The sequence below is a fragment of the Callithrix jacchus genome, chromosome 11, assembly GCF_049354715.1.
Source record: "Callithrix jacchus isolate 240 chromosome 11, calJac240_pri, whole genome shotgun sequence".
NCBI classification, from domain to species: Eukaryota; Metazoa; Chordata; class Mammalia; order Primates; family Cebidae; genus Callithrix; species Callithrix jacchus.
In genome coordinates, this window is record NC_133512.1 from 125588064 (window position 1) to 125601108 (window position 13045).

Consider the following 13045-nt stretch of genomic DNA (forward strand, 5'->3'; position numbering starts at 1 on the left):
ACTCCATCTCAATAATAATAATAATGATAATAATAATAAGTTAAAAGAACTCAATAAGAAAAAACAGGCAACTTAATAGAAAACCAACAAAAAACTTGGACAGCTTCTTCACAAAAGATTATCCAAATGTCCAATAAACATAAAAACGTGCTAAACATCATTAGTTATTTGGATAAAATAAATTAAAACCTCAATGAAATACTACTAAACAACCACCAGAATGGCTAAAATTAAAACACAGTCACAGAAACTGACAATTCTGAGTGTTGGTTAGGCTGAGGAACAACTGTGATTCTCCTTTATTACAAGAGGAAGAAAATATTTGTTAAGCCATTTTAATATTTTGAAAAGTCTACAAAGCATTTGTACATGTGCAGCAATTATATATATATGGTACACACACACACACACACACACATATACGCATATATATAGATAGATATAGATAGCCCCAACAAAAAATGCACCAAAAGCTATGTTCAAGAGTAGTTATAGTAGCATTATGTAATAGCCAAAGACTGGACTCAGTCCAAATGAGGAAATCATGTGCCTTACTGTATTCTCTCCTCTGCAGGACAAGACCCTAGAAAATCCAAAATCATAACAGTAATAGTGACACTTTATGGAGCAAAGTCTAGGTATGCTGATTCCCTGAAACACTTCCAGGATGTACACCCAATCCTACCTTCCAATCATAAGGCAGCTCGTTTGAAATGGGTCATGCATTCAGAGGTTTTGTGCAAAGATAGAGTGGGAAGTAAAGGCAGTCTGCGCCACCCCATCAAGTCCCTGAACCTAGAGCCCATGTGAAAGCAAACTGGATGAGTGTGTGCATTCTGCTAAGCCACATTCTCAGCAATACCTTCAGTATTGCTTTTAAAGAATGAAACACTTCCAAATGAGGTTTAGCAGCAGCTCACTAGAGTTGTATGTAAATTGCATTGCCAGAAAAAAAACTGCAGCTCGCAAACAGGGAACTGTGCCTGGCTCCAATCAGCTCAATAAGGAGTCTGGCTATTCATGACAGATAAAACATACAGTTCTGCAGAGGGTACCCAGCTCCAGGAGGGCATTCTACCCAATATCGGTCTCAAGGCAGCTTTAAAAAAATAGTGAAAAAGACTGAAACTTTCCTGATAGGCAATACCCAAGGAATTTCATTTACTTCAAGAGAGCAAGAAGACATGCTGATGCCCATGGCACTCACTGATCTAACTCATCATGTAACTTACAGCCTCCGGCCAAAGTAGGTTGCAAAACCGAACTTCCCTGAAGGCTGTTAATATCTACTTAATACCGGAGGCCTCTTCTCCAACACCGGCTTCGTTTTTATACTATTGCTTATTGGATGTTGTCTTATTTGGGAACCAGGTGTTTGTAAGGAGTCTTGATTTATTCTAAAGATGAGGGAAAAAATGAGAATTTCTCAGAAGGAAACTTAGGGCAAAACACACCAGATTTCATGAGATTGGAACGAGGAAAAAAAAGTTTAAATTGACTTGATCTATTCTAAGTGTACATGATTTCTTTTTATTGTCCTATTCTCTCTCTCTTTCTCTCTCTCTCTCAGCTGTAAAATATAGGTTGCCTCTCTTAAAGTTTTGAGAAAATCACATAAAACTTGAAGGGAAAGTTGTTTCTGTTAGGGAAAATGCTTCTATTTCTGTTTCCAGTGTGTTAGTAGTGGTTAAATTTAGAGTTTACTCCAGCAGATCTCAGAATTTTGCATAGATCAGAATCATCTGATAGGCTTGTTGTTAAAACACAGATTGCTGAGCACCATCCCAGAATTCCTGATTCTGTAGATCTGGGGAGGGGCCTGAGAATTTGCATTTTTCACGAGTTTCCTGGTGATGCTGATGATGCTGGCCAAGGTCCCACTGTGAGAGGCACTCATTTATTCCACAGTCTGCATACTGGTGAAGACTGGAGAGGAGGAGAGAGCAAGAGGAGGAATGATTATCATCTGGGGATAAAAGGCCCTGATACACAGAAACCAGCTGTGGCTGTCCTCCTCTTCCTACCAGGTATAGGGCGAGCATTTTACAGCTGTATGTGTGACAGGCTATAACTGGAAGTATATTTATGAAGAAAAAATATTTGTTTGTTTGAAAGACTAAGGAGTTTATTAGACAGGTCTCATTGCTTGTCCTGTCTCTTACTTCCCTGGAAAATCTCAGCCACTCAATCCTAGAACAGGCAGTGCTTCATAGCTCTGTTGGCCCACTTGGCCTGTGTCAGGCTGGATCTACATCTGTTCCTAGTATAATTCATAGGGCTCCTTTTACTCTCGAAAGTATAGTCACTCAGTGCACAGCAGATGGCATCCACTTCTTTTTCCCCTCACCTCCCTCCTTCAAAGCTGACTTGACAGGAAAACTAATTCACCCAAGGCTAAGCAAGCCATTGGCTGGTTAGCAATTAATCAGATGCTAACCGTTGAGAATTTATGCTAAAAGACTGTGAGAGATTATGTCAGAGGGTAGCTCTGGGACCTGAAAAGTCATGTGGAGTCAGGGCTGGGGAGGCCCTTTGGAGACATAGTTAGCCATATTCAGGAGAAGTAAGCAGAGAAAGCCAGCCAGGGAGCAGCAGAGGAGTCAGCCTGAAGAGGAAGTAAAGCAGCTGCACAGAGAGAAACCATGAAATGAAGAAGCCGACTGAGATACAGCAGTTCCTGAAAGGCGGGTTCCTGACTTCTCTGTTCCCAGAGCCTCCAAGAAGCCCAGCTGTAAATATTTCCCCAGGGTTCTCTAAGGTTTTCAAGTATTTCTTAAACAGCCATCCTTTATGGGAGCTAGCTTGAAAAAGTTTCTTTCCTGTGTAAGCAAAGAACTATTGAATAGATGGCTACTGACATTACATGATCAATGTGTCTCAAGCAGCCTCTTTGGCCCTGGCTCTGCATGTCTTCTTTGTTTTCCGAGCTGCAGAGACACACTGGTCTGACATCATTGCTCAGTAACTTCCCTGTCTTGATTCTCATTCAGTGCCGCTGGGCTAACGTGGAGCAGAACTAACATCAGCAGGGCTAACTATATGAGTAAGGGGAGCAGAGGCACGCAATTGCAGAACTCACAATAAATTTTGAGGTCATGGAGACTCATTCCTTTCGTTTACAGATAAGAAAGCTTAAGGGAAGTGATTTTTCCAAGATCATAAACAAGGAAATCTACCCCAAAGATTATTCTTCACTCCCCACTTTTGCTCTGCCAGATTTGCTTTTGTACAGAATGTATTTGATAGGGGGAAAAGTTTAATCAACAATTTAAGTTAAGGCTGGAAATGAAAAGGGCCTAGAAATGGCTGCACTAAGTTTTATTGACTTGGAAAGCTATAATTCAATAAATGGAAAAAGCACAAAAATACAATTCTATTCGATCATATAGGACCTAAGTACCATGTACTCAGCAGAGTGGTATAACCTGAAAATACCAAATACTTGGTTCAAAACAACTTACTCTAATTCCTACAAAAACATGTCAGTATTGAGATTGATCTTACTGGTTCCTTTTTTTCTGCTGTAGCTGCGGACCCAGAGAGAAACCACATGAAAAATATTAACAGCACTTTTCATGTATCCTTACACTAATGTATAATCTGACCAAATGTGCTTCAAAAGCATTTTAGGAAATTTTAGTCTTTATTAACTTATACTATTGACATAGTGTCAAATTATACAAAAGAACTATCCCGAATATTATCATGATAGCTTACGATTACAAACATCAGAGGAATCTTGAAAAATAACATTGCCTTTTCCAATACCATCTTACTCACTAAGATGGTATCACAGCTATGAACACCTTCCTTAGGAGAAGTCCTGTTTTGAGCAAATACAGTTGTCCGGAATTAGGAAGACAGTAACAAACATTAGCCTTCATCTGAATTTTCAGTCTAACATAACAAACCAGTTCTCCATAACATTGGCCTGCTTGTCTCTTAATCTTCAAAATGAAGTACACACTTACCCCTCAGTAGGCGACCCCAACACAAAAGGTACTCTTAGGAAAGATCTCCAAAAAGCATACTTTCGAATTCCCTCCCCACTACCTCAACCTCTCTCTGAATGTTTACTCATGCTTTTATTAACAACTCGCTGAGAAAAAAAAAACCCCAAAAACAAAAAACATATATTCCCATTTCAGGATGAGAATGAGACCTTCTCTTTATCTTCACATTTCCCATCCCACATCTCCCTTCACTGGCTCTTCCCCATGCCCTATAAATATACTCAACCCTCTCTAATTTTAAAAAACATAAAATTTATAAAATCATATTTACCCTCAAGGTAAATTTCCCATTTGCTTCTTTTTTTAACCACTAAACTTTTCACCTCCAACTTGTCACTTCAATTACAGCAATTCTGTGTTAATTGCTTCTCACATTGCTATAAAGAAATACCTGGGACTGGTAGTTTATAAAGAAAAGAGGTTTAATGGGCTTATGGTTCTGCAGGCCGTACAGGAAGCATGATATCAGCATCTGCTCAGTTTCTCCGGAAGCTTCAGAAAACGTACTATCATGGCAGAAGGTGAAGGAGGAGCAGACACATCACAATGGCCAGCACAGGGAGCAAGAAAACAACAGAGTGAGTGGGGAGGGTCCACTTTTAAGTGACCAGATCTCGTGAGCATTCCTTCACTATCACAGTGATAGTGCTACGGGGGATGGCGCTAAACCATTCATGAGAAATCCACACCCAAGATCCAGCCTCCCACCGAGCCCCACGCCAACATTGGGAAGCACACTTCAGTGTGAGATCTGGGCAGGTACACACATATAAACTATATCAAATTCTTTTTCCACCCTATTGAAAGGAACTTTCTTGTCATCTATTATCTAAGTCAATCATCTCTCATTCTTCATTTCATTCTTCCTCTTGGCAATAAGCAGTTCTACTGAATACCACATACTTCTTTAACTTCCCACCTTCTTCAGCTTGAGTTTGCCTCTGTGATTCCCTTCCTACCTTTCTGAATGATATTTTCTACAATCTTTGGTAGTTCCTCTTCTTTTCCACACCCAGTGAGAAGTTTTCCACCAGCTTTTCTTTGGACTATTTCATTATATCCCAGCTTTAACACTCACCTCCACCAGTTTTTCCCTGACATCTACAATTTTGGGACTGCCCTCACTTCTGAGCCTCAGACTTCAATCTCTGTTGTGGTTAGAATGTGTCCCCCAGGTTTCATGTGTTGGAAACTCAATCCCCAATGCAACGTCGTTGAGAGGTAATTAGGTCATGAGGGCTCTGCCTCATGAATAATGTCATTATAAAGCCAGTGGGTTCGTGCTAAAGAAGATGAGTGTGCACTTTGGGAGGCCAAGGTAAATGGATCATCTGAGGTTAGGAGTTCGAGACCCATGTGGCCAACATGGTGAAAAATACAAAAATTAGCCAGATGTGGTGGCAACATCTATAATCCCAGATACTCTGGAGGCTGAAGCAGGAGTATCACTTCAACGCAGGAGGCAGAGGTTGCAGTGAGCCAAGATTGCACCCTTGCACTCCAACCTGGGTGACAAGAGCGAGACTCGATCTCAAAAAAAAAAAAAAAAAGAGCGTGGCCCCCTGTCTCTCTTTCTCTCAGGCTCTCTTGCCTGTTTGCTTTCCACCATGGGCTAACACAGCATAAGGCCTTTACCAGAGAGCTGACTCCCTGATTGGGAGGATTTCCCAGCCTCCAGAACTGTGAGCCAAACAAACTTATTTTCTCTGCAAATTATGCTGTCTCAAGTATTCTGTGATAGCAACAGAAAACAGACTGAGACAATCTCCAACTGCTTGCTTGACACCTACAGATGCATGACCAAAATCATATTCACATTATTCCCTACAAAACCCAATTCCTTTAATAACCCCAGTGATCTGACCCTAACCTAATCCCTCCAGCTTCTCATTACGATGCTTACTGCCTATTAATCTCTTTTCCACATATACAGAACCACGCAGTATGTCTGCCTCTGATGTTGCACACACTGCTACAGCTCTTTAGCATCTATTTCCCTCCATTTTCCTCTTATAACAGCCCACCAATCCTTCAAGGCCTAGTGAATGTCACTTTCTCCATGAATTTCTTCTCATTTTTTAATAGACTAGACTGTCACGTGAGTGGAGGCCTTGTATTCCTGTTAGAGTTTTTATAGCTTTTAACATATACTGTACTGTCTTTCAGAGTTTTGTACATTTTTAAATTACTAAATGTGTATCACATTTGCTGTGTGCCTATTGTATGCCTAAATTTTTATATCCGTCAACATTAATCCAATCATTTCCTCCCAATATGAATTAAATACTTAATTGTAACCTACTTTATATTAAATATCTTTGGGATATGACAATGAACAAGATAGAAAAGGCTCCTGCTCTGTGAACCTTATGGAGGTGGTAATTTTACATAGACATAAGTGGTGTGAGGAGAGTTCGACAAGATAATGTGGTAATGGCTCGGGGCTGTTTTTAATAAATGATTGGGGAAGGCTTATGTGAGGCAGCATGAGAGAGCCAGCCAGGTGTGACTTCACATGCAAACATTCATAAAATCAGAATGAGTTACGCACATTGCAGGAACAAAGGACCATCAGTATGGCTAGAAAGATGTGACCAGGAGATCAAGTGATTGAATACAAGAGGGAAAGAGAGAGAGAGAAGGAGGGAGAAGGAGAAAGAGAGGAGCCAGATTATGCAGGATCTTGAAGACCATGTTAAAGAGATTAGATTTCATTTTAAATGAATTAAGAGACCATTAGAGGACGATTTTGAATGAGGAAATGAGATTATCTTTTCTATGCATTTAAAATGTCATTCTGGTTCTTGTGTTGAGAATAACATAGGGGAAAGACTCTAAGCAGAGAGAACATTTAGGAAACTATGGGGAAGTCTTGTGAGACAGAATGGTAGATGATAAGAAGAGATTACATCTGGGACTCAGATTAAAGTGAGCATTCTTCACACTTGCTAAAGTATAGAATGTAGACAGGAGGGCAAGAAAATAATCAAGCATAAGTCTTCTGTTTCTGTGTTGAGAAATTGAGTGAAAAATCCTGCTATTTTATAAGTTGGGGAAAGCCAGGGAAAAAATTTTTTTTTTCATTATGGAAAGGGAGGTCGAGTTCCATATTGGACATACTAAGTCTAGGACATATTAGATGTTTATAATCCTTGCAAAAATTTTACAAGATTGATATTAGCATTCCATTTTACAGGCAAGGGAAATAATATTCAGGAATGCATTAAGTCTTTGTGGGGATCGCTCCCGTGTGGGGCCCCTAGGAAATGGGCCTCGCAATACGGTGAGCTTAAGCCTGAACACAGATCCCCGGTTGGGGGAGTCGAGCTGAGGGAAAGCAGGAACCGAGAGAGGGACTATGTTATTCTAAATAATTAACAGACATTACTTTATGGATATGAGGACTTGGGAGGCAATGTGTCCACTTTCGGCTCCTTATGGTTTATTGCTTGATTGTGTTCATTTTGGACCCTTGTCACCTTCATTGTAAAATATTAACTTAAGTATTTACTCTTGGTAACTTACTTATCGTAACTTACTGGGTGTAACTGTAACTTACCATAACTTACTGGGCGTGACTGTAACTTACTTACCTTGACCTATTGGGCATAACCTACTTACTTACTGGAAGTAACCTACTTACTGGGCATAACCTACTTACTGGACTTACTTACTGGGCGTAACTTAGTGGGCGTAACTTGCTTACTGTAACTTAAGTATGTTGATCTGGAGTAAACAAGATTAACTTCAGAAAAGTATATAAAGGAACATATTGCAAAAATAAAATTGCTGCTTGGACATAGCCTAAGCCAGCCCTCCAGACTCTGCTTTTCATTTTTTTCTTTCACTTCCGTGCACTCTCTCCCTCAGGTTGAACGAGACATCTACGTTGGCAGTCTCGGGGACTCCTGCAGGTCAGTAGACCCCCGGCAGACATGCCAGACCCCAACAAGTCTTGTCATCCTGAGAAGTGAAACTAGAATCCTTTCTTGGGTCTTGCTAGTATCATAGGACCTGATACTGTGGTCTTCAATGTTTGTGTCCCTCCAGAATGTCTATGTTGAAATACTAACCACCAAGGTCATATAGGAGGAAGTGGGGCCTTTGGAAGGTGATTAGGTCACGAGGGTGGAACATTCCATGCAAATGATTAGTGCACTTAAAAAGGAGACATGAGGGAGCTAGGTTGCTTTTTCCACCATATAAGGACACAGTGAGAAGACACCATCTATGAACACGAAAGTGGGTCCTTGCTAGACACTGAACCTGCTGGAATCTTGATTTTGAATTGCCCAGCCTCCAGAACTGTGAGAAATCAATTTCTTTTATGAACCACCCAGTTTATAATATTTTGTTATAACAGCCCAAACAGACTGAAATACCCAAGGGGCTTTAAAAGTGCCCTATTGCTTCCATATATGGTTTCCAATAGATTTGAGGATCCTTCCTTGAGGTCAGAGGTTACTCAATAGGATTCTCCATAACATTTAACCTCAGCTATGTAAAACGTGTTTCTGTAAAAGCAAATCATCCTAAATATTTTACAGTCAAGATATTACATGTAAGTGTTACATTGGGAACTTTGAAAGTGGAGTCACTTTGCTCTGACTCGAGGATTACAGTCTTCCTAAGAGGCATCCTTCCATATCCTTCACAAAGAAGGTAAACTGGGACAGTCGGAAGAGTACCTTTCATCTTTATACTGAGGTACCTGAGAACTGCTTTATTGTGTGGCTTCGAGGAAAAGCAAAGCTGTTGTGTTGGTGAGCAAAATAAAAGAACTAAAAAAGTAGGCAGACTTCGCAAACATATAAATTACAATATAACAGCCTGCCTTAACAATCTCTGCATCATGTGTTGAAATTCATTTTCATTGTGGCCATCTTAAAAGCTATGGTTTTATTAATAATTTAAGTGGCTGTGATAAAGATGGCCTAAGTATATGTCACTTTTTAAAACACTGACATTTTTGTATTACTAAAAGCCTTTATAAATTATATAGTAACCTTCCTGATTCTAATAGCTTGAATCTTCCTATTCATTAGCCCTGTGAAACATTCATAATAGTCTCTACCTAGGGTGTGATTTTTCACTGTACTTATAGAGCTTCCATTTATATTAATGTGTGTATGCATAACAAGAATAACCCTTTAGTTTTCTTAAACTTTCTTTTTTTTTTTTTTTGAGACGGAGTTTCACTCTTGTTACCCAGGCTGGAGCGCAATGGCGCAATCTCGGCTCACCACAACCTCCGCCTCCTGGGTTCAGGCAATTCTCCTGCCTCAGCCTCCTGAGTAGCTTGGATTACAGGCACGCGCTGCCACGTCCCGCTAACTTTTTGTATTTTTAGTAGAGATGGGGTTTCACCATGTTGACCAGGATGGTCTTGATCTTTTGACCTCGTGATCCACCTGCCTCGGCCTCCCAAAGTGCTGGGACTACAGGCTTGAGCCACCGCGCATGGCCAGTTCTCTTAAACCTTCTAATAGTTGCTATGTTATATTGCAGAAGTAGCCATGTTTTTATGAGTACATTTCTTATTTCAGTTGATCCAATCTGCCTTTTCTTTTTCTAAAACTGTTAAGCTGGATATAGAACTTTGATCTTTTTCAGTATTCTGCTTAAGTGAACCTTGCAGGGAGCAAAATGATACTTGCACAAAAACTGCAGGGAAGACAAAGTGCATATGGCAAACTATTTTCTCAGACAGTTGCGCCCTTTGATTCCGTCCAGTTCAGTGATTAAGGCAATAATTAAGAGTACACGATCTGGAGTCCCACTGTCTGGGTTCAAATCCCAGATCTACCAGTTATTAGCTCTCTGAGTCTGGGCTTCATCTGCAAAGTAAGAGTAATAGTAGTATCTCCTTCAGAGATTGTTTGAAGATTTAACCAGTAAATACACCTTTGTTTTTCTTCCAATCGTTTCTGGAGTTTGACCACAAATATGTGATATGTATTTAATTTTCATTTTACCAGCTATTTAATCTTTTTCCCCTTAAAGCAGTTGTCATTCAACAGAGAGAAAAAAAAAAATCACAGTTCATGGCCTGGTTGTGGAAATGAGTAAAGAGAAGATGGAGCTAATTCAGAAACATGCATCAGTACTATGCCTCACAAAAGTAGGAACATATAAACTTCAGCTGAAGATTGTTTAAATATGTGAGAGTTGTTAACCATAACATGCTTGGCATCTGAGAGATAATGTCTGAGTGGCAGAAACAGTGCTTTCTCAACTGAATTGCCTCTGCCTAATTATGTACTGGGAAATCAAGCAGAATTTGAACTAATATGTTTTTCAAGAAATTATAAGGCAGAAAATGAATCCATGCACTATTCCACTGATCTGTAAGCACAACTATTTAGAGGTCATCATATCCTGAGCATTCTATGGGTTCCTAAATATAGCAACAGCCTTGTGATTGTTTTCCAATACTACACCAAGATCTGGCTCCTGATCTACCAAAACAAACATTTTGTGGAATCATGAATAGTAATAGAGAACAATACTATGCTTAGTATTTCCTTTGCCTGGAATTCTCTTCCTCCAGCTATCTGCATTTCTATGTCCAACATTAACTTACACAGGCTCTAAGGGACCACAATATAGAAAAATGAATATACCATCCCACTGCCCTAAATTCTATCCCATTGTTTAGGTTTACTTTTCTTTATAGCTCTTAAAATCACTAGACATATTTTACATTTATTCATAAGATTTGAGACTGTTGTTTGGTCACTGTACATCCCCAGTTCTTGGTAAAGAGTCAGTGCTAAATAAACACCTAAGTAAATGAATCCATTTATCTTCGCATTCAAATATTATATATGTGATCTATATGACAATGTTCGCTTTGCACATTTTGGGGAACCATGAAAATGACTGCACAACCTGAATCCAGGCAAACCAATCTTAATAATTGATGTAAAAAAACTATGACTGTGTATGACCTTTCAAGTTTTTTGTGAAATATTCAAAACTTCTGTCAGTTATGAATGTATAGGTATGTTTAAAAAATAGTAAAATTGACATTTATTTAATACAATATAATCAAAAGCAGTAGAAACTTGAAAATTAAAATGTTTTATTTCTTTGTAAAACATTTATCAAGAGTAGTTTGAACAGTGCTTGCTTTCTTCTTGTTATATGACTTACAATAGGAAGAAAGCATTTTTATACCTCGGGGAATTGTCAGTCTCCTTTTTAAGTTTAAATCAGCTTCCAGTATTGCACGCTTTGTGCTTTCAATGTCATGACATTTCTAAAATTCCTTTAATTCTTCATCTTTTTCATCACAACCACTTTGCTCATTTATGCTGATGAACTCACCTTTACTGAGTCGCTCTGGCTGTCTATCTAGAGCTTCTGGAGCTGTGGCAGGTGTAGAAGCTCAGGGGATGTTTCCCCTTCACCCTCTGAGGGTTTGCTGGAAAATCAGCTGACAAAAGGCAGGTTAATTGGAGAAAAGGCATACAAATTTATCAATGTGCACATGGGAAACAACCACAGAGTTATTACCCCAAATCCTTGTAGGGGCTCAGAGCATGGCCAAAAGCAGGTTATGGTGGTAAATCCAGTCACATTGGCAAGACAGGTTATGGCAGTGTGGAGATGAAGAAGGCTGGCTATCAAAGGCAATCTCGTCACCTAGGTGAAATCTGAGACAGAAACCCTCAGAGAGGATAGACAGTAATGTTTTTTCAGACCTTCAAAGGGGTCAGACTCTAGGTTCATCTTTCCTAGGTCTAGACAAGGGAAAGCTTCAGAGAAACCTGGCTGCATCAATGTACATTCTCTACAGGTGCAAATCTCCCCCTCAAAGAGACAGCTTTGCAGGGATACTTCTATTCGCAGGCCATCTGAATAGCCACCTCAAAATATCTTTAAAACCTGTATTTTGGGTCAGGTGCAGTTGTAGGAGATCAGTCAGGGTGGTGAGAAAAATTATAGGAAAGACACAAATCTTCTTGGAAGGCTGGGAGATTTTGCAAAAGCTTGCGGAAAGGATATGGCTGAAGGCAGCTGAATCCTACCTGAGCTAATGGCAGAGGGCAGATTAAAAGGGAGTGCAAAGGAATTTATATAGAGGGTCAGGCGTGGTAGTTTATGCCTGTAATCCCAGCAGTTTGGGAGGCCAAGGCGGGTGGATCAGGAGGTCAGGAGTTTGAGACCAGCCTGGCCAACACGGTGAAAGCCCATCTCTACTAAAATGCAAAAATGAGCTGGGTGTGGTGGTGCATGCTTGTAATCCCAGCTACTCAGGAGGCTGAGGCAGGAGAATCTCTTGAACCTGGGAGGTGGAGTTTACAGTGAGCAAGATCACACCATTGCACTCCAGCCTGGGCAACAAGAGTAAAACTGCATCTCAAAAAAAAAAAGAAAAGAAAGAAAAGAAAAAGAAAAGGAATTTGTCTAGATAGGTTTGTTTACCTATTTCTCTGGGAACCAAGCTTTGATCATCTGTGTGCACGACTGCCCCCTACCTCAGGGGGTCAACAATGTTAATTACCCACAAATTATATTTGTTCCAGGCCTTTGTCGTTAAATCTATACTAAATAAATGCGAGCGTCTCTGGCTTGTTGGGGCCCACACTTTCTCATTGCGGGTGGTAGGCTGTCTGGTTCCCTAGCCACGCTCACAGGCAAAATACCTGTGTCTGCATACTCCTTTCATCAGTCACTCGGCCAGAATCTGTGGGACAGACTCAACAGCTGGTGCCCTGCGTGAAGAATGCTGCAACGGATTGCAACGGATCCCTCAATAACGAAGGTGAAGAGACTGCGCAGCCAGTAAGTCAGTAAGTCATTGGTGCCCATGCAAGATTTCCAAGTTCGAGGGGATTGTTCAAGCCAGGGTTTCATCATAAGACAACAGTTATCAGCACAACAGAAACAGTATATAAAAGTATTGAAACAGCTGCTTAAAGCTAGCAGAGCCTGGCTTTCACAATCTCAATGAACAGATCCAATGTAAACTGTCGTTTCCCATAACCTATGGTTCACGGAAGAAGGCACGCTGGACGTAGAGCTCT

At 40.2% G+C, this 13045-nt stretch overlaps 1 long non-coding RNA gene across 1 annotated transcript in view; it reads right to left on the minus strand.

Moving 5' to 3' along the window:
* LOC108592988 (uncharacterized) overlaps positions 1-12761 on the minus strand; it is a 33145-nt gene extending 20384 nt beyond the window's left edge. Inside the window, exons 1-2 of the long non-coding RNA XR_004728254.3 lie at positions 12665-12761; positions 11343-11451 (exon numbers count right to left, since the gene is read on the minus strand). This is a non-coding gene — a long non-coding RNA (uncharacterized LOC108592988). The remainder of the gene's footprint in view (positions 1-11342; positions 11452-12664) is intronic.
* Between the last annotated feature and the right edge of the window lie 284 nt (positions 12762-13045).